We start from the raw sequence: 24,940 nt of genomic DNA, 5'->3' as shown, positions 1-24,940 counted from the left end.
TGATCAGTGAAATACGTAATCAACAATACATGTAACTAAAAATGTAAGGGTCATAAATTCATTCTAAAGCATTTGCTAGGGAAGGTAACTTAATGGAGGTGACTTTCGGAATGACATAGAAATAAAATGAAATGTGTAAAAGGGCAAAAAAGAGCATTTGGAAGGACGTTCCACGGCACAGTGCCTTGTAAATAAAGATTTCCAGGGAAACAGCACGTTGGTCTGTAGCCTTGAGTCTTACTTCTGAAATTTTGTAGCAGAGCCTTTTCTTGAATCCATAAATCAGTAAAGCTTTCAGTTAATTTAATTTCTGGCTAAGTTCCACCCCAAAATATCAGTGAACCACAACCATGATGTATCCTTTATGGACTGGGTGAACTTTCTATATCCAGTGCTACCGGCATACTTAATTTGCCAGCCTCAAAGGAATTAAAATTTGACTGTGGAAGGATTTCAATCATTTCCTTCCATTAGCTTCCAATTGAAAGTCAGATTCAATTCACACTGCTCTGCTTTGCTCATAGCAAATTTCATTACAAGACTGGAGACTACTATTATGCATATTTCTTTTAATGCTAACTCCAAGCAGCAAACTAAAAGCAATAGATCATAAAGTGAAACAGTTTTAGAACAGAATCTTCCTGATTTATAATAGCCATGCACATAGAATAGTCTGTTTCTTTTAAATAAGGCTCCAGGCAGATAAGTACAAATTTACAATTCCTTATCTTCATGTGCAAGTTACGTTTTAACAGGCTGGTTGTTGCGCATTAGTGTTTTTCCTACAAATCTCTTGTCACGTGCTCCTCCATCAGCTCTCTCTTCCCTAGCCACACTTGGAAACTGTATTGATCTCCAATTTACGGAGATCAAACCCCCCCAACCCTTCCCCAAGGTTGAGATTCTCTCATCTTGACACCCTCCGGCCCACCCCTAGCCAAGTCCCATCATTGTATGGTATGCTCTCCAAAACCTTCCGGTGCACCAACTGACTGCAAAATCTCACCTTCTATGCTGCTGTCATGTACTACCCTTTAAGCGGACCTCAAGCGTTTTCTTGGGAGCTACGCTCACCACCTCCTGGGCAGGCCGTGAACGCTCTACCTCTCAGCCCGGATCCTCGTCCAAAATACAAAATCCTTCCTCTGGGGCCTGTCTGAAGGAATTGGGAGGAATGCGCCTTGGCAATGGTCTCGTCAGTGCATGACATAGACCTGGGTGCCAAGCAACGAGAATGAAATGCGTACCTGCCTAGGCAATGCCTCCATAATCATGAGGCTGCTAGGCAACATTTACCATGACTGAAGCAGCTGATCCCTCGAGTGGGTGTGATGTCAGAGAAACTCTGATAGTTAAATCACCATGCTGATCAGCTGCTGAACTTACCTATTGACCGCAAGTACCTTTTAAGTCGCTTATCAGATAACGCTAACCTCATGCTCTAGATTCAAATCAGTACATTCATATAGACAGTTTATTGAAAAAGAAAAGGTTATATATCGACTGCATTCAGAGCCAGTTCTAGCCAATCTACTGCATCCAGAGCACCTTACAGTTATTACTGGCCTTACCTACCTATTCTTATTCTGAGCCATTTGTACGTTTCTACCCAAAATAAGCATACAAACGAGGGAAAAACCATAAACCCTATTAAGTCTGACATGGAATCGGATGATGTAGATATACCCACCCCTAACATGAACAGCGAAGAGATAAAAAAAGATTATCCACCGGAAAATGCTATCTTGCATGCTCGAGATGCTGATTCAGGTTCTGTGAAACAAAAGAGCACTAACTGATGAAGAGAATGGCATTTCTGAATTACTGAGATCTCCAATCTCCCAAAAGATGATCATAATAAAAAAGGGGGCAAAAGGCTAAAGAAAACTAAGAATGTAGAAAGAATAAGCCCCATGAGCACACTGGGAGGTCCTAGCACCTCAAATAAAATGAGAGGTCTAAGCACCTCAACCTACAAAGGAGATCTAAGCCCTCAACCTACAAAGGAGATCTAAGCACCTCAAACTATAAAGGAGGTCTACGCACCTCAAATATATCAGGTGTCCTAAGCGGCACAGCTTATCAAGGTGTCCAAGGTGGCACACGTCATCAAAGTGCTCATTATGATTTACAAAATATGAAAAAGGAGAAACAAGGGTACCTGAACACAAACCTAATGGATGAATACGTCCTTGACTTAGATCAGGACGATTTAGACTTTGAATCCCAACTATCAGAGAAAGAGCTCCCTTCATCCTCAAGGAAAGTTATAACCAACCCTTTAGGTGAGGAGATGTTCTCATCATATAACATTAAACACCCGAAGAGCACAGAATGGTGGCCACAAGACCAAGTTGCCAAGTTTATAGAGAATTGGCTAAGAAATCCCTTAGAGAGAGAAATGCGCAACGTCCTAAAATTGGAATTCATGAGAAGGTATGCCAAACATCCAACCTCGACCCAGAATTGATCAAATTCGTTTTTCAACTTGGAAGAGACCACAGGAAGGGAATGGAGAGATCACTCAAAGCCAGCCAGGATCGCCCACTCGACATACTAGGCCCCCTGGCAAGAAGATTCGACTTGGCAGAAGAAAGCCACATCAACGGAACACCACTAGACACCGACTTAGTCAAAGGATAGAGCCAGAGAGCCCTGATCTTACTTGGGAATGCAAATGCAGGCATAAACGCAGAAAGAAGGAGAGTGGGCCTCACCAACATAAATCCTAAATTGAGCGACACGGCCGATAAAGAATCCCTCTCAATAACCTAAGGGCCTGCTATCCGGTGAAGACATGATCAAAACTTTAGGATAATACGTTACGACCTTTACAGTCACAGAACAGCATGAGATGCCTTTACATTTTAGGACTGGGCCGGGAGAAGGGGCGTTTCAACTGGCCGTCTCAATCAAAGGCCCTACTTTAGACACAGAGGATTCAGTAGACCCTACCAAGCAAATAATGCTCCACCATTCTACCCCCAGAGTGGAAGCTCCTCCTGCTCTAGAGGGCTCAGACCACGTGGACAAAGCCCGGCAACTTGCAAAGCAAGTACCTTCCCCCCTCATCCTTCTATTTCCCTAGGAAAGGTGGGTGGCCCACTCCGATTTTACTCACATGCAATCTACAACACAAAGTTTGTTACAAGCGTCGAACCTTGGGTACAAAATTGTGTCTGACATAGTTTTCATTCTTCCGATAATTTAGAAATTTTTTACCAAAAACATCATAAACTCTATTACTTACTTCTAGTGTTTTAACATTTGAAACTCTACGGCAGGAGATTAGACAGAGGAGTGAGGCTAGCTTAATGGATAGTCTCTTTTTGTTCAGATGTTTGTTATCAGGCCAACTTGTGAATAAGGCCAGCATTAGTTTGGCATTCCACAGGGTTTCATATTTAGGTTTAAGGGGTCTCCTTAGTCTGATACTTTTCAGAATTCTACATACACTGAAGTTTTTATCTACAGTTTTCCTGTTAATTAAGGCGTGGCCTGCTGAGATAGCTGATCTGCACTGCAGCATTAGTCATGTCTTGCATGACAGCTGTGAACTCAAGATTCTGTACGCAGCTGAGTAAGTATGATATGCCTGGTTGTACGTGTGAGGTGCATGGCCAGTGGGGCAAGCCCACTCCTTGTTTTGTGAGGTGTCGGGCCGTGCTTGATATAGCATGTGCGAACCTCCCAGACCTTACCGGCCGCCCATGCTATGAGGAAGCCTCGGACGTATCCAGGTCATCTTGCCATGAGTTCCTGAAATCTGACAACACTGTGTCCCATGCCTCTGCCAGTGGAATCATCCGCAATCCCATTGCGTCCTCCTGGCGCAACGCCACACTCTCCACCTGTGCCCAGCATGTCAGTGAGTGTTTCCAGGCTTTTATATTTGGCGGCTCTGGGGATTTCCTGTGCCTAGAGATTAGACACTTGGCTGCAATCAGGCAGAGATCTATGAAACGGGATGTGACTTTATACTTCTTGGTTCTGCGGAATAGGACCATTAGGCACACTTCCCATGAGTACTCTACCACACGACCCGTGCATTCCGCTAAGTGCCCTATGACCGCCCTCCAATAGGGGGTGAGGGTAGTGCAGGCCCACAACATGTGCAATAGATCTGTGTCTTGCATTTTACATCTCGGGCATCTACTAGGTTAAAGTATCTGTTGATCTTGGCTGGCGTCATGTACGTCCTTTGGATGACATAGTGTTGTATTAAGCGGAATCGGGCATTCCTCGGGATGTGCATAGGCCCTTCCAAGATGCCTGACCACTCGCGATCAGTCCACTGTATCTGTAGGTCTACGTCCCATCGCTGCCTCAGGGGCATCAGTGACTGCGCTGAGTGCATCTGCAGGGACTCAGCAAACCATTTGGCTAGGTCTCTGCCGGTGCCCAACTCATGAGGATTGTGAATGGTGAGATGAGTCGCGGGCTCACACACAATGTCTCCCGACAGGGCTCGAAGCGCCTGCAGCAGTGCTGCGTGCAGCAGGAATTAGCCCTTTGGCATGCCACAGTCCTCAAGCAGCGTGCGGAATGGCACTCGTTTCTGGTCTTGGTACAGGTCTCTAAGGGTCTGTAGCGCCGCCTCTTCCCAGGGGACAAGCTTAGCTGCCGAGATCACAGGGCGGTGACATGGTGTGCCTAGTATGGGCAGGAAAGGGGAATACAGAATAGTCCCTTTTGTGAGCTTTAGGCTCCGACGGAAACATTTATATGCAACTGCCATCAGGAGCTGAATCGGGGCTGCACTCCTCCTACCAGGGTGGAACAAAGCTGTGATCTGGGGCTGTGTGCAGACCGGCTGCTGCGCCGCAGTGTCTGCCAGCTGCTTGCCACCGATCCAACGGGCCACCCGTTGGAGTTGCGATGCTAGATAATAATGCTCCATGTTGGGCACAGCTGAACCACGGGCAGATAGAGCTTTGACAGCACCACTCTGCTGCGAGAACCATGCCAAATTAATTGCCACAGGTATTGTTCTAAAGCACACATGATGCTGGAATCTTCCATAGTATTAAATTTTTTCTGTTTAAGGAAAGATGTCAAATTATGGAACATGAATAATTCCTTGATCTATTTTTCTTCTGCTTTTCACGCCCTTTTTCTTTTCCTTTTCCTTCTTTTTCTCACTTGCCTATGACACACTCTCACTATTTCTTCACTTAACTTTTTGGGCATATATTAATATACACATACCTTATCACTTGGTACACTTATACTTATATGGTCTTAATCACTGTCTCTAATGATCTCAATCTATGATCTTATGTTGCCTCCCCCTGTGATCTTTGTGTGGTGGGTTTCTTGAAGTAGTGCTATATGCACCCATGCCTTTCTAGATCAGCCAATACGTATTTAATTTTCTTTGGTGTATTCAATCCAATGACATTCCATGTTAGAAATTTAATCGTGCCCTTACGTTCCGCCATTACCCTTACGTGTTCTATGCTTCAAGTGGGGTATTTCACTCGTCTGATGGACACACAGATACTTCGGTTGTTGCATGGCATACAATGCACCTGTTTCAACACATTAACAGTAACCCCCTCCCCCACCCACTTCAGCATCCTCAATTTGCCAAAGCCATCCCAATATAACAAAAACATATACAATAAGTGTATGGTTACGATCAATTAACAATGGGATTCACCCTTTGGGGGACGCCAGAGCCCATAATCCCAGCCGGTGGTAGGGGGTGGCCAAGTTAAATTTCGAGATCGATGTACAATAACAATCTGAGTGTAGTCCTAGTGCCACTGTGAATGGTAGCTTGGGTGGTGATTGTACCCATACCTTGAATTGCCCCATCATAATGATTAAGGACCAGGCCACTATGAAGGTTGTCAGATTTCAGGAAGTATAAGACCCTATCATGGTTCAATCAAACTAACCTTTTTTCGGCATAAAGTTGAATGTCGCAGCCTTATCCTGGTTCAGGGGTGCCCTACACAGAGGGCCTCCCACATGAATATATCATTTTCACAGCGAATGGGACAGCCTAGTCTCTGGCAGTTTCAATATCATCCAGTTGTTCAGCTTGCTCTTTCCGTGATCTGTGTATAGTCTTGGCAAAGTCCATAGCTGATTTGGGTGTGGTGAAAATCTTGGATCTGCCATCCACTTCAATGCGCAGCCTGCCTGGGTACAATATGGCGTACTTTATATGTTCAGTATGGAGCAATTTCTTAACAGGCAAGAATTCTCGCCGCGCCATCTGGACAAACGTAAAATCCGGATAGCAGGCGATATCATTACCTTGATAGTTAATAGACCCTTTTTCTCGCGCAAGGCTCAGCCAGCATCACAGTCATGATAGTTAAGCAGCTTGGTGAAAATAGGCCTTGGGGGCGCCCCAGGGACCGGACGGGCCACCAGCGACCTATGCGCCCTTTCCACTATCAGATCTCAGGATAACTGTTCAGGTCAGAAGATCTCGTTCAACATCTTCTCCACATACATCTCTAGTCGGCTTGTGTTTGTTGACTCCGGTAGCCCTGTAATGCTCAGATTATTGCGGCGGGACCGCGCCTCCAAGTTCTCATTCTTGGCCTGTATTACCGCCAGCACCTTTTCCATATTTAGCGGAGACGGCTTACTCTTCAGTGGAGGATACGCACTGCTTCGCTTCCCCCACCCTGACGCCTTGCTTATCTGATTTCGCAGCCATATGGTCCATCCATGATCTTGCCATCTATCGATTGCAGACTGGCCTGCATTGCCAGTAGTGTTGCCTCTATATCACGAGTGCCCTTCTCAGGGGGCTGCTGTTCTAAGTCAGACAGGGCATGCTGCTGGTTTTTAGTTGGTTTGCACGATTCAAAAGTTAGGCGCGCCTGCTGCTTATCCATTTTACCCTTTTCCGTGGGTCCGCTGTACACCACCCAACTTCCACCATTAGTGCTGTAATACACCAGGGCTGGCAGGCCCTAATTTTCCAGTTATCCGCCTGCCAAAGCGTGCTGGTGCTCTATCTATGCCTTGGCACAGGCTCTCACTATCTGCCTCTGTAGCCACCCACCAGCACTGCTTAGTATATGTGCATCAGAGTTATAGGCCTTCTAAACTATTTGAGGATGGTCCCCATCTTACAACAATATTGCTGACCATGTCACTATTAACAGTTCTAGCAGCTTCTGATCATGGTGGAATCCAAAGACCACAGGAGGAATAGATGACTGTGTAACACCAGCATCCGACGTTCCCTAGGCTCAGCGCCACCGCCTCGTAAGCCTGGGCTCCTGCACCCAGCTCACAGGCTCAGGCAGCACCCACCGTTCTGGCGCCCGCAGTTCTACTGAGATCTGCTGTGTCCACCGAGCTGCCAAGCCAGGGCACTCACCTCCCCTGGGCTCACGCAGCGCCCGTCTCCAGCTGCCCACTCCTGCAGGTGACGTGCCTCAGCATTAGCGTCACCGCCACACAGGCCCGGGCTTCCACACCGTGTTCACAGGGTCTCAGCTGCCTCGAGAGGTTCAGCGCCCGCTACGCTCCTCTTTTCGCCGAGTCACTTTAGATTTCCGGCAGATAAGATCTCTGCACACACGGTGAACCTCTTACCATCCCGAAATTCAGATGGCCGCCATTTTCTCTCAAGGGTGCAGGTCCGAGCTACGGCTTCAACCCTGCACTTAAACTGCTGCTACCACGGCGGCATTCCGTCATCATGCCGTGCTCCCAGGATCAAACGGATATTATCCCTTACATGACAACATATCCTCTTTCTTATTACCGATACCTCTACTGAACTGGTTCATTTTGCAACACTGCTGTTTCCGGAATAAAGATGTTCAGAAAGAATTAACTCTGTGATCCTTTCATTCAATCTTTATTGTTTCTCTCCATGCGGAAAGCATAAAAACACAAAATCAAAAAGAAAAGTAAAGGAAATGTTTTAAAGAAGAAAACTTACCTTAGTACCTCACATTTAAAAGAAGCAGACTATTCTACGTGCATGGCTATTATGGTAAACAGCCATTAGTACGCGACTTGTAGTTCGCATACCATTACAACGCAAGAGTAACAACGCATGCGCTGAAATAACTCATAGCCTTTACTACGCATGTTATTACTTTGCATGCGCTGTTACAACGCATGCGTTGTAATGCGTGTATGGCTGCGCCCTGAATTGAAGTGACAAGGAGGCAGCGATGATGGAGTGACGAGGAGGCAGTGGGGGGGCGGAGGCGGCCTCAGCTGTGGGGAAAAAAGACACCAGAGGGGTCTCAACCCAAGAGTAGGGGCAGGGTCTGAAGCCCTATGTCCCCACAGCTCTAGCTTCTGATCCCCTCCTCCCTCAACCCCTGAAAATAAATAATTCCACGGATGGAGATGCGTATAGCCCCTGCAGTGCTATCCAAAACCTTTGTCCCCCTGTGATGTCATCCACAGGCGAACACGGGAAGTGGTGCCTCACCCGCAAGACGGCGTGGTGGAAGGCGACCTGCTGACCACAGCATCCAAGCAGGGGCACGAGGGGCTCCGGGCACCCCCGCACTCATTTCAGCACCCCTATAATTAAGAGCACCCTCGTCAAACAGCAGCTGATCTCACAGGCGTCAAGAAGCAAAGCCGGCTGCAGACAGAGGGCGTGCCCGGGGCGGATCTGCAGGCTTCTGTGCGCTAGCTGGGGGCTTTTTGGGCACTTCTGCTGTCCTTAGATTGACTACGCTTGCAGCCGAGGACAAGGGACAAGGGACATGCACCGAGGAGAGAGGGTTAAGATGGGCTGTGTATTTTTAAAGGGTTTATGTTTGAGGAGTAGTCTTTTTGGTATTAGGGTAGTGTTGTGGGTCGTGCAGGGTAGTGTTTGTGTGTAGGGACAGGAGTGGGGGATGGGGGAGGGTCGTTCTTGGGGTATTGTTTTAGGGTTTAGGGTAGTGTTGTAGTGTGTGTGTAGTATAGGGTAGTGTTTGAGGGTTTAGGGTAGTGTCGGGGTCGTGCCGGGTAGTGCTTCAGTGTAGGGAGCGGACTGAGGGTAGGGGCAGGGTCGTGCTTGGGGTAGTGTTGTGGTGTTTGTGTGGTGTAGAGTAGTGTTTGGGGGTTTAGGGTAGTCTCGGGGGGTCGTGCAGGATAGTGTTTCAGTGTAGGGAGCAGACTGGGGGTAGGGGCAGGGTCGTGCTTGGGGTAATGTTTTAGGATTTAGTGTAGTGTTGTAGCTTTTGTGTAGTGTAGGGTAGTGTTTTAGGGTACTGTCGGGGTCGTGCAGGGTAGTGTTTCAGCGTAGGGATCGGACTGGGGGTAGGGGCAGGGTCGTGCTTGGGGTAGTGTTTCAGGGTTTAGGGTAGAGATGTAGTGTTTGTGTAGTGTAGTGTTTTAGGGTTTAGGGTAGTGTCGGGGGGTGTAGTGTAGGGTAGTGTTTTAAGATAGTGTAGACGAGTATGTGTGATGTAGGGTAGTGTATATGGATGTAGAAATTAGCGTAGTGTTGGGGGTTAATTGGAAAAAAAATGTGTTGTAAATCTATGCGGGGAATTGGGATCCATTGTAAAGACATTTCATAGTAATGCGAAGTAATGGTATGCGTTATAGAAAAATGCGTTGTAAAGGTACTTGCGAACTTATGCGTTGTTTTAGTTTGCGAAGTATCGTCATATATTCGGCTATTATACATCAGGAAGATTCTGTTTTAGAACGGTTTAACTTTATGATGTATTGCTTTTAAGTGACTGCTTGGAGTTAGCATTAAAAAAAATATACATGGAGGAGGAGCTTAGCGCGCATCCAAGATGGTCACGTGAGCACAGGGCCCCTGGACCCTCGCCACTCCTCGCAATTTATCCTGATGATATCCTGATTTCTTGGACGGACTCTCGAAGGCGAACCTCGACTGAGTCCATAACTCTTTTCAGAATTTGAATCGGACTTGGGCGACCAGAATTACAGAACTTTGAACTTTTGAGGCCCACCTTGAGGCCGTGCCGGGGACTTGGTGACTTGTGGAGCCAGGTCGTAGTTGAACAACAACGGCAGTGGGACCTCATCGGTGGCCGTACTCCCACTTTCGGTTTCGTTTCCGGATCCTGACATGGTCTGATTGAGAGACTGTTTCGCTCGGCCAGGGACCAATCCAGCCTCCATTTAGTGTCATCGCTGCCTCCTCATTATAGCTTCTCGGGTCAAGTTGTGACTTTGTCCGGACCGTACGAGCCAGCTTCTTGGCCTGTTTGTGCCAGACCGGCCTTCGTGGGGGACCGTTCCAGACAAATGTTATAGACCGTTACACTCAAGCCAAAGGATCCCCCGGGCTCTCCAGTAGTACCCCGGAGCAAGCCAGAGACGACCCTTCTGCCCCTGTTGACTTGTCCCTGCAGGACATTATGGGCGCTATCGCCGGCATGAAGGAGACCATCGGCCAGCAGTATGAGGCTCTGGCTCGTAAAATTGACACGGTCGTCATTGATGTCACTCTAATCAGGGCCGACCTGTCTAAGACTAACGAGAAGGTGAAGTCATTGGATTTGAAGACTTCCAGCCTCACGGCCGATGTGTCGGAACTTCACACAGACCTTGGCACTCTGAAATCGGCCAACGACCTGATGTCCCATCGGCTGGAGGATTTTGAGAACAGGGCAAGACGCAACAACATTCGCGTCACAGGGGTTCCAGAGAATCCCGAGACTCGTTCGGTTGACCTCCTGGTCGAAGATCTTATTCTCACCCATCTTGCCCCTTCTGGACTGAGCAAGTTTTTCGCTGTGGAGTGTACACATCTTGTTCCGGGCGGTAAGCCCAAGCCTGGCGCGCCTCCAAGGCCTAGCATCGCAAAACTTTTTCATTTCAGAGACCGTGATGCGATTTTGCAGGCTTCGAGAGTGCACGGCCCGGTGAAATTTGAAAACTCCTCTGTCAATTTTTTCCCGGACTTCACTCAACTTGTCCAGAGACAGAGGATGGGCTTTCAGGGGGTTGAGCGACGTCTCCGGGACCTGGGATTGAAGTATGCTATGCTTTTCCCTACCATGCTTCGAGTGGAATACGAGGAACGGACCTTCTTTTTTGAGCGACCGGACAATGTGAGTGACTGGTTGGATTCCCTATCATCACTGTATATACTCTTTGGGCACATAGACTGTTTTTTGATTCCTAACTCATTAGGATCTACCGCTTTTCTATACCGCCACTTTGGTGCTTACCTGCTCAGGCTTCTTGCCCCTTAGCAGCTGAGTAGACGCTGTTGGGGGTGTGACTCGCCTCTGCATCCGCCATCTTGGGGGTGAAGACAATGTACAGGGAACAGCAAGGTAGACTGTATGATGTCGGGGATAAGGCGGGTAAATTGATTGCATGGCTTGATAAGAAGGAGAGAGTGAACCGTGTGGTCCCTGTGCTTCAGAATTCTGACGGTGTGCATGTGACTGACCCTGGCGAGATTGTGGAGTGTTTTGCTGACTATTTTCGTGTGGTCTCCTCCCCGGTATCCGCTAGAGATGAGGATGACTCTCGTTTCTTGTTGAGGGACATTGCGCTGCCCTGCTTGTCTGAAGAGGATCGAGAGTGCATGGAGGCGTCGCTGTCGGCCGATGAGATTGCTACCGCGATTCGTTCACTTCGTTCTGGCAAAGCTATGGGCCCCAATGGATTGCCTATTGAATTGTACAAATTGCGCCCGGATAAAGTCGCACCGTTTCTCCGTGAGATGTTTCTGGAGTCGCGTGAGCTCGGTTCCCTCCCTTGTGACCAGCGTCTGGCCACTATAGTTGTGATTCCTAAGGAGGGCAAGCCTCGTGATCGTTGTGCCTCATACAGGCCTATTTCCCTATTGAATGCTGAACCGAAGATTCTCGCCAAGGTCCTTGCTAATCGCTTACTCGCTGTCATCTGTGACCTGATTCATCCGGATCAATCTGGTTTCATTCCGCACCGGAACACTGCTCTCAACTTGCGGCGCTTACTAGGCGTTCTCGCCAGGGCAGAGTTTCTATACGAGCCGGCCATCTTGGCTTCCTTGGACGCCACGATGGCCTTTGATACGATAGAATGGCCATATCTTTGGGCCACTCTGGCGAAGTTTGGTTTCGGTGCGGGGTTTATTAGTTGGGTGAGACTTCTATATACAGATCCGCTAGCTCAGGTTGTTGTCAATGGTAGGGTGTCCCAGCCCTTCGCTCTCGGGAGGGGTACTAGGCAGGGGTGTCCGTTGTCCCCCCTGCTCTTTTCTCTTGCTCTCGAACCGCTTGCAGCCTGGCTCCGATGGGAACCATCGATAAAGGGCATTCAGTGGGCCCCTGACTTTGAAGACCGGGTTTCGTTGTACGCCGACAATATTCTTTTGTACCTCACCTCCCCGCGTGAATCCCTTAACGTCCTATTTGACGTCCTCACTTCTTTCGGTAAAAACTCCGGTTTGATCATTAATTGGTCTAAATCGTGTGTGTATGTTATCTCCGGTGGCCTCCCTCCTTACCGAATAGGTTTCCCATTCAAATTTCGCAATCCGGTTTCAAGTACTTGGGGGTCTACGTATCGTTGGACCCGGCGGTCCGCCACAAGCGTAATCTCCTTCCCCCTCTCCGGCGATTGAAGTTGGACGTGGCTCGGTGGCGTAGATTGCCGTTGTCGCCACTCGGTCGAGCGGCACTTTTTAAAATGATGTCCCTGCCCCGATTTCTTTACGCACTCCAGAACTCCTTTGATATTATTCCGGCGGCCTACTTTCGGGAGGTGGAGGGTTTACAGAGGAGACTTGTTTGGGACGGTCGCGCACGTATCGCTCTGGCAAAACTGACTCTCCCCTGGTATGACGGGGGCATCGCGCTCCCGGACATCAGGCGGTATTATTGGGCCTCCCAGTTGTCCGCCATCAACCATGCTACGTATGCACCCGGTCCGAATCCGGCTTTTGAGATGGACAAATATCAGTTGCCTGGTGGCAACTTCAACAGAGCGCTCTACTCTCGGACGGCGGGGAGGAACCTAACGGGACCCACTAAGATTGCAGTACGTGCGTGGAAGGATGCCAATGTGGCTGTGGGATGGAATGATCACCTGACACGAGCGACCCCCTTGTTTGCATCGGACAGATTGGGATGCCTCTGGACAACGAAAGGCTTTGATAACTGGGATATGATTGGCATTAGCAGAGTGGGTGATCTCTGGGTGAAAGGTGCGGTCAAATCCTTTGCGGTGCTTCAGAGTGAGTATGAGTTGAGTGAGAGGGAGTTCTTCAGATATGCACAGGTCAGCCACGCTTTGCTGTCGGTCTTCGAGGCCGGTACCACAGTCCCTGCATCTTCACCACTCGAGGACCGTATACTTGATGGTCATCTGCCCGATAGTACGATTTCCTTGATTTATAAGAAATTAATCAACAATCGGGCGGACCTCCTCGTGCGTCTCAGGGAGGCCTGGACCGGAGACGGGTTGGAGTTGGATGATGAAGACTGGCAGTCCGCACTGTCCTCCCCGAAAGAGGTTGCCATTCCTGCCCGTCTCCGTCTCGTCCAGCTCAAAATTCTTCACCGTGTTTATGTGACGGGTCCTCGTTTGGTTGTGATGGGTTTTTCTTTGGATGGGTTGTGTAAGCGCGGCTGTGGAATGAGCGCCACCTTCCTTCATATCCTTTGGGAGTGCCGCGAGGTTGCGGCATATTGGCACCATGTGCATGCTGTAATGGAGTGTGTTACTGGGGTCGCTCTGTTGCCTGAGGCTCGTCGATGTCTGTTGAATGTATGGGAGCCGAATGACTACAACGTCGCCGAGGCCCGGTGGGCGGCACTGGGGAACATGATTGCAAAGCGGGATATTGCGCAGCTTTGGGGTTCCCGACGGCCTCCCACCGTGTCAGTGTGGAAGGAGAACATGGACTGGTGCATGTTCAGAGAGAAGACGGTGTATCTGGTTCGGGGCAAGCCTGGGGCGTGGGGTAGAATTTGGGGTCAGTGGAACACCTACCGAGGTAACATCTGTACGCCCCCTTTTGTAGATACTCCGGACACTTCTCTGTCCCCCTGATCCTGAGGTTCCTGGAATACTGTACCCTTTTGACTGATTGTTCTGACTTCCCCGCTGCCTCCCCCCCCCCCCCCGGTCATCTTTATTGTCCTCCTGATTCTCTACCTGGTATGGTGGGATCCCCCCGTCGGAGCTCGACACCACCTAGACTGTTTCTCGCCTTGAGTTTTGTTTCACTGTTTCTTTGCTTGTTCCTTCTTTTTCTTTTTCAAAAATTAAAAAGATCTGTATCCTGCTTAGCTTCTGAGTTGCTTAGAATATCTCCTGTAACCCTGCTTCGCCTCTGGGGATCAGTCGCTGCTTCGTGACATCCAGCAATTGATATGCACCTACTAGCGGCCGGCCCTGGTGGTTGTAGGCCCATATTTGCAACGATGCTATTTTGCACAATAAAGTTTTAAAAAAATAAAAAAAATATACATAATGTTAGCCTCTGTGTCTTTAATGCATCCAGATTCTCTAGGCATGTTACTAGGAGAATCGCAATTCAAGTTCATTGATTTGAGTTCTTCAATTCTAAATCTCAGTATTTATGGTTCTGGTTCACAAATGCTGCTGAGAAAGTCAAAATGTACTCATGTAGGCTTATGCTTTTGTTTGGAATAAATTTATGACATTAATGGAATTCTAAAAGAACTTCTGGATTACCGCTGTCAATCTCTAAAAGTCAGGGATCCAGAGAACTGCTCTATGTGTAGTCATTTATGAATATGGATTTTTTTCCTCGAAGAAGCCCTCTTCCCTATATTTTAATCATTTTACAATTCCCACCCTGAAAAAACACTACCTGCAAATATTCCATGAACACCAAAAACCTTGAGTTTGTGGATGTTAACTAACGTTTGCTGGTAAACCAAGGCAGAAGCACTTTTGGAAATTTGGTTATACCTGCACGTTCTGAATTCCAGCAAATCCCATTTACAAGGGTAAAATTCAATTTCAGGTATTTGTGCATCTAAGTTGAACTTTGATATACATTTATGTTTGTGAACCGAGCCGAATGTGCGGACTCATCTTAGCTATAAAGATCCCTGATAACAGCTTCTTTGTCAGAAGAGAAACTGGAGACTGAGGGCCCGATTCACAGAACTAACTTAAGACAAAATCCTAAACTTACTACCATTTTCGTATTCACAGAAGACACTTACTCACTTCGGTATTCACAGAAGTTAGGAGTCCTAACTTTAGGACTCCTAAATGCCTTCTGTGAATACCAAAAGTCTTAAAATTAGGATTTTTCTCAGTTTAGGAGTCCTAAAGTTAGGACTCCTAACTTTACTAGTACTAAACTGAGAAAAATCCTAATTTTAAGGCTTTCGGTATTCACAGAAGGAATTTAGGAGTCCTAAAGTTAGGAGTCCTAACTTTACTACTACTAAATTGAGAAAAATCCTAATTTTAAGACTTTTGGTATTCACAGAAGACATTTAGGAGTCCTAAAGTTAGGAGTCCTAACTATACTACTACTAAACTGAGAAAAATCCTAATTTTAAGGCTTTCCGTATTCACAGAAGGCATTTAGGAGTCCTAAAGTTAGGAGTCCTAACTTTACTACTACTAAATTGAGAAAAATCCTAATTTTAAGACCTTCGGTATTCGCAGAAGGCATTTAGGAGTCCTAAAGTTAGGAGTCCTAACTATACTACTACTAAACTGAGAAAAATCCTAATTTTAAGACTTTCGGTATTCACAGAAGACATTTAGGAGTCCTAAAGTTAGGACTCCTAACTTCTGTGAATACCGAAATGAGTAAGTGCCTTCTGTGAATACCAAAATGAGTAAGTGCTTCTGTGAATACCAAATTGGTAGTAAGTTTAGGATTTTGTCTTAAGTTAGTTCTGTGAATCGGGCCCTGTATATTTTCAAAAATGGAAGTGAAGAGATGTTTAACCTTATGTCGTATGGTCAATTAATTATTGAGTCTACTCTGGTTTTGGTACTGTGCTTTGAAATATTTTAACATACCATCATAGTATAGCTTACTTTATTTCTAATGTAAAATAACACAAAATGTAGTTTGAATATTCATGCACACTCATACAAATTACATTGCAGATGCAAAATCACAGACATGTCAGAAGCTGATAATATTAGTTTTTAACACATGCATGTTTATAGCATTACTCAAAGACATAGATGTAAAGAACGTAACTGAGCTCTGAGTGAGTGCCCAAGAGTAACAATAAGATCAGTACCAGCAGGCAGATGACAGCTGAGTAATAAAAGGTGGCTGGCTAGTCTTATATGAGAAGACATGTCTAGGGCTTCTTTCTGAACTGCATGTGTCAGAGCAGTTTGACGCCTAAGGGGAATGTAGCCTCTTAAGCTTTGGGGATGTGCTGTGGTTTATAGGGGCCAAAGTGGTGTCTGTGAAGCTTCAGAAGGGAGAGCTTGTACCTTCCTGTCTTGGTTTTCCTGGCAATGTGTTCTTTAAATGTGAAGCTTGTGTCAATGGTGAATCTGAGAATTCTCAATATTATTTCATCTTTCATTGTTACTAGTGGAGTGAAGACATCTACACTCATTTTGGAAAGCCTGGCTTTACTAAGTGGTTACTTGGAGGTGTTGACAAACAAGAGGAATTCAGTTTTTGGTAGTTTGGTCTTTAGGTAGGTAATTGCCCTGCAATTATTAGGTTAGTTAGAGACAGGTTATGAGTTAGAGAATGTCATTGGTAGAGTTGATAGCTGTAAGTGTATTGATGGGCCTTGATGTTGTTGGTAAATATGGCTCTGTTGGGCTCCGTGTAGAATATCAGCGAGAGAGAAGAGCATAGAACAAGGGGGTACTTTTCAGTAGATATGGAGTTTCTGGGATCTTCATGTTCCTATCTGTACGATATGATCGTGGTTAATAAAGTAAGAGGTGAACCATTGCAGGACTCTGTCAGAGATGCCAGTTTGTGATTTCATCATGTTTATCAGTGCTTGGTGGACAACCTTGTCAAAGACTGGAAAAAAGTCAAGCAGAATCGGAATGGAGGGGTCATTCAAGTTTTTGTGCATCAAGTGCGGAACCATCTTTCCATAGGTGTCCTTGACTACTTGAAGAGAAGATGCCTCGTGCTACAGTGTGTTCTACATTCAGACTGTTCGCCTTGTAGTATATCTTTATAACTGATATCCTTATAACTGATATCCTCCTGTAGCTGGGTGGAGAGTGATTTTGCAAGGAGCTCTCCCAGGCAGAGAAGAGGAGTAGAGGGCCATAAATTTAAAATATTATCTTGGATGAGGATCAGTTTCTTCCTCAAGGGTAAGATCTGTCCAGTTTCAGGGCACTGGGATGGTTCTATTTCAGAGGAATGGCTTGATTATATACTGTGCTGAATACGTCAATTCAGCTTAAAATGACAGGTGCTACCATTACTTAGTTCAATGATACTCAATTCACCAACTGAGCAAATATAGAATGCAGTGTAGGAACCTCCATGATTTGAGCTGTGACCTGAAGTTCACTACTGTCAGCAGTGGTCATTTAATTCACTCAGCAAACACAAGAAGATGATGGACGGAGTGCTGAAACCTTTCAGACACCCAATCCCCGCTCACAGATCAGGGTTGAATCCATCATGGTTCTTTAGCTCACTTCGCCACCCCAGTTCAGAACCAGCCGTATGCAAATCAGTCTTGACCCTTTCCTCATGGGTTTAATTCACTCTGCCATCTTGCCATCTAAAGCCTATTGCTGATAGCTGAAGGATTCTCCTGGCTTACATAAATCCGAATCAGATGACCAGTAAAAGACAATTGTTTGCAACTTGGCATTGGATAAGCAGAAAAAAGAAAGGCTTTCTTTTGTAAACAAAGTATACTATTTTAGGATAATTGATTACATGTGCAGCGAAGTCTCTCCTTTTACAATAAGCTTTTAATGGATGCTAAGTAACTTAGGATGTTTGCTAAGTGTTTAATGTATCAATGTGTATCTCTGTTATTCTTAGGATTGAATACCCGAGACAATAATAATAAAAATTACTTTGAAGTGACTTCATGGAATTCCAAGTTAAAGTGGATAATCAAATTTTCAGCCCTTCCTGAACTTTGCTCCCGTACCCTTGTTAGATTCAAACTTGATATCCCTCTTCTCCATTTTAATGTATTACTCCCCTCCTCCAGTTGTACTCAGTCATTTGATATTTAAACGTGCATCTTTTACATCAATCTCAATTTAAAACTGGTTTTCAGCATTTTCCTGATTTGCCAATTTTTTGCCTCACTCTTTAATGATAACTGCATGTCTTCATGGGCTGAATTGCATGATGTGTGGAAATATTTGCTGCAGCAACTGGAGTAACAATCTAATAGGCAAAGGACCAGATGTGCGACCATAGCATTTTGCAACTTGCGACAAACTGCGAGTCGCAATTTGCATGTCGCAAAATGCTATGTACAACAGTGTCTGAGACACTATTTGCAATTCCCAATGGGGTCGCAAATTACATGCCTCATGCATAATAATGAGGCAGTCGCAATTTGGGACCCCCATGGATAGCACTCCCAGGGATGGTGGCCTGCTGGGGTCAGCAGACCACCATGTCTGGGACTGCTTTTAAATAAAGCAGTCTTTTTTTTTTAAATGCAGCCTCTATTCCTTAAAGGAAAACGGGGTGCATTTAAAAAATGAATCTTTTCAATTTCATTTTTTAAGGGCAGGGAGTGGTCCCCGGGACCACTGACAGCCGTTAAAAAATAATTGTGCATGCATTCCCGTTTGTGAATACCTTACCACCCTTCTGAGAAGGGTAGTAAACTGCGAGTGTTTTGCGACCGCAATTGTGGTCACAAAACATTCTTACATAGGTGTTAGAGTCGCTGTTAGGAAGGGACGCCCTTGGAACGCCCTTCCTATTGGTGAGTCGCTAACCCTATTTTGCGAGTCGCTAATTGATTAGCAAATCGCAAAATAGGGTTGCTACATGGGCCGCACGTTTTTTGCGGTCGCAAACGGGCCTAAAAGCACAAGTTACAACTTGTGTAACAATATATCTGTAAGAGACATTAGTTAGTGATAGATTCCTTACCTTAGAATATCCCCAGGCGTCAGACTGGATCCAGAAAGTTTTGCTAGCAATACCCCTGCGCATCAGTAGGTGGCGTTGTGCGGCTCTGCGTCTGTCGCTGGCGTCGTAAGCGCCGAGATGACGTCACAGAGACTACTTAGGCGCCACCAATGCGCGCTGACGTCAGTTCTGTACACGACTTTCCGCGCCAGGAGCGCAGAGCCATGCAAGAAACTGACCACTGGTGCCAAGAAACTAGGACCCTGAAAGGGATGACCTTAATCCTAGAAATCAATTCGCGGAACGGGGAGGATGGGTGGGGCGGTAAGGAATCTATCACTAACTAATGTCTCTAACAGCTATATCGTTACACAAGTAGTAACTTGTGCATCTGAAAGAGACACGTTAGTGATAGATTCCTTACCTTAGAATAGATACCCCAGCAATACCAACCCCGGCGGTGGGTCTGCGAATAGATTACACCAGAAAGTCACGGAGTGCAGAACGGCCAAAGAAGCCGTCTCTCCGGACCTGACTGTCAAGGCAGTAATGCTTGGTAAACGTGTGCAGTGAAGCCCACGTAGCGGCCTGACAAATGTCCTGCAAGGGGACGCTGCGTCCCAAGACAGTAGTGGTCACTGTTGCCCAGGTAGAATGGGCACGCAGCCCACAGGAGGCTCCTTCTTAGCCAACGAGTAACAGGCCTTGATGCAGAGAACGACCCACTGAGAGATGGTCCGTTTGTGCACAACCTGACCTTTTTTGGCGCCCACGTAGCCAACAAAGAGCTGGTCATCCACCTGGAACTTTTGTGTGCGCTTCATGCAGAACGAGAGCGCACATTTTGGGTCCAGACGGTGGAGCCTCTCTTCCTCTTTTGAAGGATGCGGAGGCGGAAAGAAGGTGGGCAAAGTGATGGTCTGCCCGATGTGGAAGGGCGTGACAACCTTTGGTAAAAAAGAAGGACAGGTCCTTAAAACCACCTTGTCCGGATGAACAGAAAGGAAAGGAGGTTTGGAAGAAAGAGCCTGGAGCTCACTCACTCTTCTGGCAGAGGTGATAGCTACCAAGCAAGCCGTCTTAAGGGTGAGAAGACGCAAAGGACAGGAATGAAGGGGCTCGAAGGGAGCGCACATCAAATAGGTCAAGACAAGATTCAAGTCCCATTGAGGCATTATGAACGGCACAGGAGGAAACGTGTGCGTAATGCCTTTCAGGAAACGGTTAACAACCGGGGACTTCAAGAGAGAAGGCCGATCTGGAAGCCTCAGAAAGGCAGAGATGGCCGAAAGATAACCTTTGATAGTGCCCAGAGCAGAGCCCTGCTGGGCCAAGGACAGGAGGAACAGAAGGACCTCAGGAGGAGGGGCAAAAAGGGGATTCACAGACATTGCTGCGCACCATGCCACAAACTTGTTCCACCGGCAGGCGTTTATCGCCTTAGTGGAGGGACGCCTGGCTGCCAGAATGAAATCACAGACTTCGGGAGGAAGATCGAAAGCTGTCAACTGTCGCCGCTCAATCCCCACGCATGGAGGTGGAGGCTGGACAGGTTCGGGTGGAGGACCGTCCCCTGCTGCTGCGACAGAAGACCCTCCCAAAGAGGCAGTCGGATCGGGGGATCGATCGCCATGCTGAGTAGCTCGGGATACCAGTACCTTTGTGCCCAATTCGGAGCCACAAGGATGACTTGGGCCTGGTCGTGCCGAATCTTCTTCAGCACTATGGGCAGAAGTGGTATAGGCGGAAAGGCGCACAATAGACCGCAACTCCACTCGCGACGAAAAGCGGTGCCTAGTGAGTGCCGCCTTGGAAATTCCAACGCGCAGAACTGATGGCATTGCGCGTTCTCTTCGGTGGCGAATAGATCTAACCAAGGCTCTCCCCACTGCTGAAAGAGGCCTTACACCACGTCTGAGCTCAGACGTCATTCGTGATCCATCAAGCACCGGCGGCTGAGTTCGTCCACCCTGGCGTTCAGAGAACCTGCCAGGTGTTGAACCATCAAGGTGATGCCCTGATGTTCCAGCCATGTCCAGAGGCGCAGAGCCTCCTGACATAGGGTCCAGGACCCCCACCCCGCCCTGTTTGCTGCAATACCACATGGCGGTGGTGTTGTCCATGAACACCTGCACCACACTTCCCCGGACAGAGGGAAGGAATGCCTTCAGTGCAAGTCAGATCGCCCGAAGCTCCAACAGATTGATATGGAGCCGGGACTCCGCCGGAGACCAGAGGCCTCTGATCTCTGCCTCTCCCAAGTGGCCTCACCATCCCAGGAGGGACGAATCGGTCACCACTGTGTGCTCCGGTTGGGGAAGGAAGAGGGATCTGCCATTGACCCAATTGCGATTCGTGAGCCACCACTGCAATTGCCGTAGAGTGCCCTCCGAGATCTGGACATGATCAGACAGGTTGCCCTGATGCTGTGCCCGCTGGAACTTCAGGTCCCACTGCAGAGCCTGCATATGCCATCTGGCATGTGTCACCAGCAGGATGCAGGAGGCCATCAGGCCCAGAAACCGGAGGGTCATCCTGACTGAAACCCGGGACGGAGACTGAAAGATTGGAATCATAGCCTGAATATCCCGGACTCACTGCTCGGGAAGATAAACCCAAAACAGCGTCGAATCCAGAACCGCTCCGATGAAGGGGAGCTTCTGAGAGGGGCTCAGGTGCGACTTCGGCACGTTGATGAAAAACCCCAGCAAATGCATGAGGTCAGCCGTAGTCTGAAGGTGGTTGACGACTGCCTGGGGCGAGCCCGCCTTCAACAACCAGTCGTCGAGGTAAGGGAAGACTGACAACCCCGACCTGCGCAGGTGAGCTGCGACCACCGCCATCACCTTCGTGAACACACGAGGGGCGCTGGTAAGGCCGAAGGTGAGCACGGCAAACTGAAAATGCTCCTGGCCTACCGTGAACCACAGGTAATGGCGGTGGGCCGGCAGGACGGGAATGTGAAAATATGCGTCCTGCAAGTCCAACGCTACCATCCAGTCACCAGGGTCGAGGGCAGCCAGGACCTGAGCCAGAGTCATCATTTTGAACTTCTCCTTCCGGAGGAAGCGATTGATGTTCCGGAGGACCAAGATGGGGCACAGGCCCCCTTTGTCCTTCTTGGGGACCAGAAAGTAGTGGGAATTACAACCACTACCTACTTACGGCCCAGGAACGCACTCGATGGCCCCCTTGGCCAAGAGGGCCGTGACTTCCTGCTGGAGAAGTACCAAGTGATCCCCTGACATGCGGTGGCACCGAGGTGGCATGGTTGGAGGGGAGGACTGAAAGGGAAGGGAGTAACCCCTGTGGATGATCTGCAACACCCACTTGTCCGATGTGAAATCGTGCTAGTGGGGGAGGTGGTGGCGGATCCTGCCACCCACCAGCATGGGGTGCTCCACAAAGCTCGGATTAGGAAGGTTTGGAGGTAGAAATAGCGGGGCGGAGGTGGACTGACCCACACGCTGATTCCCAGACCTGCCCCTGCGGAAGCCGCATCCGCGCTGAGGCTGGTTCTGCACAGGCTTGCTGAAGGAACATACCTGGGCGCCTCTGCCGTGGCCACGAAAGGAACGAAAACCAGGAGTGGCCAGGCTCTTTGCGGTAAGACCCAAGGACTTGGCCATGGCCCGCGAGTCCTTAAAATGCTACAGTGCACTGTCGGCCTTATCTCCAAACAGGCGAGTGCCATCAAAGAGCATGTCCATGAGCGAGCTCTGGACATCTGGCGAGAACCTGGTAGATCTCAACCAGGCGTGGCGACGAAGCACCACTGTCGTAGAAATTGCCCTACACAGTGAGTCCGGGGTGTCCAAACCACACCGAATGGCGAACTTAGCCGCATCCTTACCCTCGGCAACCGCTTGGGACAGCACAGCGTTGGTCTCCTCAGGACACTGGGGCAACACCTGTGCAACCGTATCCCACACCGCGTGGGAATAGCAGCCCAATAAGCAGGCGGTGTTCACCAACCGCAGCCCTCAGCTGTCCGAAGAGAACAACCGCTTACTGAACTGTTCCAGCTTCTTAGAGTCCTTATCCGGCGTAGTCGTGGGAAAGGCACTCTGCGACGTCGAGGCTTGGATAACCAGGCTCTCAGGCGTAGGATGAGTGGTCAGAAATTCGGGGTCACCAGGCGCCGGGCGGTGACATCTGGCGACATTCTTATCCACAGGGGCCCCTGTTGCGGGCCGCGACCAAGTCCCCAACAAGACGTCAGTGAGGGTGTCGTTAAATGGGAGCAGGGGCTCCGACGAAGTGGACGCCGTCTGGAGCACCTCAGTGAGGAGATTAGTTTTAAGGGCCACCGTAGGGAGATCAAGGTTTATAACCTCAGCTGCCCGATGGAGCACCCTCGTGTAGGAGGTGCCCTCCTCCATGGTAGGCAGGGGAGAGGCAAACCCCGGGTCAGAGGAGACGTCGAGGTCGCCAGCGTCCTCCAAGTCGTCCACCCAGTCCTGCTCGGAGTCATATTGACGGAAAAGAGGGTCCTCGGACCCCTCCCAGTCGTCCTCCACCTCTGTCACATGGGGAACAGACAGTGGCGGCAGAGCTGGGGCCGGAGAAGGAACAAACGGCGTCGGAAATGGCGCCGTAAATGGTGCCGGCCGAGCCGGCGCCGTGTTTCAGTGCGGATCCCAGGCCGGAACAAAATGGTCCTGGAACCTGGGCAAGGGTGGGATGAAGGGCACCCATTGCGGCGCCAGGGGTGGAGCCGATGTTGGCGCTGGGGCTGGAGCCGGCAGCGCTGGACCTACTGGCGCTGGAGCCAACGGCGCAGGATCCTGTGGCGCCAAAGCTGGATCCACCGGCGGACCAACAGGATCCAGACACGGGACCGCGGGCCCGAAGGTGCGCCAGCGGGAGCCCGAGCCCTAAAGAGGCGGTTCATGGTAGCAAGAAATTCTTGCACCTGTTCGGGAGTCGCCGTTGGACCCGGGTAAGGCGGGTAGGCCGCGGGACTCCCAGGCTCCAAAGGAGCCGCAGGGGAAGAACCCCTGTCCCCCTCGTCCGCATCTGAGGAACGACGGGGGGACGTCAGAGAGCGAACTCGCTTCTTCGACTTCTTTTTGTGCCGTCTCTTACCCGAATCCGAGGGCGAGGACTTGGAGCCCGAGGAGCGACGACTGCGGCCCCGCGAGCGTTACGGGGAACGGTCCCTGGACCTGGAACAGCGCTGGGACGAGTGTCCGGACCTCCAGCAGCTTCCGGCGCCGCTCCCTCAAGGCCTTCGGGCCATGGCCCGACAGTCCCGGTAGGACCGGGAGACGTGGTCGGTCTCCAGGCAGTAGAGGCAAACATCGTGGGGGTCCGCCACCGACATATTGCGACAGCAGGCCCCACAAGACTTAAATCAAGGCATCCCTACGTGCACCAAGGAGAAAAGGAGACAAAAAGTCTAAAAAATGGTAGTCAAAAAGTGACTACGGTACATGCTCTAACCGGATCTGCGCTTGCTGGTGCGGCAAAAGAAAGAACTGACGTCAGCGCGCCTAAGTAGTCTCTGTGACGTCATCTCAACGCTTACGACGCCAGCGACGGACGTGGAGCCGCATGACGCCACCTACTGACACGCAGGGGTACTGCTAGCAAAACTTTCCGGATCCAGTCTGACGCCTGGGGATATTCTAAGGTAAGGAATCTATCACTAACGTGTCTCTTTCAGATCCTGTTTGCGACCACAAAAGACGGTAGTACATCTGGTCCAAAATCTGTACAACAGTAACTTTTTAGGACTTCGATCTGAATGGCCTGATTTTGGAAGATAATACAGCACACAGTAAATTCTGACCATACAGTGTGTAGTATTTCCTGGTGCAGTGCTGCCTCCCCATTCCTAGTCCTGCACTCCCCTCAATAATGGAGAAAACACAGTAACATTGCATATTTTCACCCGTTCTAAAATGGAAAACTCAGAATGTTGTAGTGTTTCCATGCACAAGTTCCGACAGTTTTTACCTGGTGAAATGTGTG

General features: G+C 48.8%; 1 protein-coding gene across 1 annotated transcript in view; it reads right to left on the bottom strand.

Moving 5' to 3' along the window:
- The window catches only part of SRD5A2 (steroid 5 alpha-reductase 2), a 487,602-nt gene that overhangs the window by 214,771 nt on the left and 247,891 nt on the right, over positions 1-24,940 (bottom strand). The gene's annotated exons all lie outside the window — the stretch shown is intronic.

The sequence above is a fragment of the Triturus cristatus genome, chromosome 6, assembly GCF_964204655.1.
Source record: "Triturus cristatus chromosome 6, aTriCri1.1, whole genome shotgun sequence".
Taxonomy (NCBI): domain Eukaryota; kingdom Metazoa; phylum Chordata; class Amphibia; order Caudata; family Salamandridae; genus Triturus; species Triturus cristatus.
Note: the sequence above shows the minus strand (reverse complement) of the source record. Positions and strands in the feature narration are given on the sequence as shown.